At 43.8% G+C, this 559-nt stretch overlaps 1 non-coding gene across 1 annotated transcript; it reads left to right on the top strand.

The window, feature by feature from the left end:
• Positions 1-212: 212 nt before the first annotated feature.
• Trnat-ugu (transfer RNA threonine (anticodon UGU)) lies at positions 213-286 on the top strand. Its single transcript has one exon. It is a non-coding gene; the product is annotated as a tRNA-Thr (tRNA).
• Positions 287-559: the final 273 nt, after the last annotated feature.

Genomic DNA, 559 nt, shown 5'->3' with positions numbered 1-559 from the left:
TACTGTTTGTGCATTCGCACAGAAGAAAAAGATGGTCAAATGGCCGGTGAACCTTAACTATATATATGCTACGATGGTATCTGTTCTTTCGGACATGTCCGAGTATAATGGACGGGGGCACTACGAATGTGGTGCGGGACAATACGTTGAGAATGTGGGTTTCGTCGGAGGCGTACCAGAGATAAGTCCCTGCAGTTGCACTATCCTCTGTGTCCTCGGTGGCTCAGATGGATAGAGCGTCTGCCATGTAAGCGGGAGGTCCCGGGTTCGAGTCCCGGTCGGGGCACACACTTTCATTTGTCCCCCTTGACTTACGTCAACGCCTGTAAGCAGCTAAGGGTTTTAATTTCATTGTAAATACAAATAACATACATTAGTAGCGATGATATGCTTCAGTAGAAAAATTAAAGAGAATAAAGAAACGGTGAAAAATGGATAAAATATATGAGGCCAGGTGAAGTACACCATACTTTCGTCAGCCATAGATGCAAAGACAGATAACCGATGTCAGCTACATTAAGGATCAACATCTTACAGAAATAGCTCAATCTGACATAAA

The sequence above is a fragment of the Schistocerca cancellata genome, chromosome 1, assembly GCF_023864275.1.
Source record: "Schistocerca cancellata isolate TAMUIC-IGC-003103 chromosome 1, iqSchCanc2.1, whole genome shotgun sequence".
Taxonomy (NCBI): Eukaryota; Metazoa; Arthropoda; class Insecta; order Orthoptera; family Acrididae; genus Schistocerca; species Schistocerca cancellata.
Note: the sequence above shows the minus strand (reverse complement) of the source record. Positions and strands in the feature narration are given on the sequence as shown.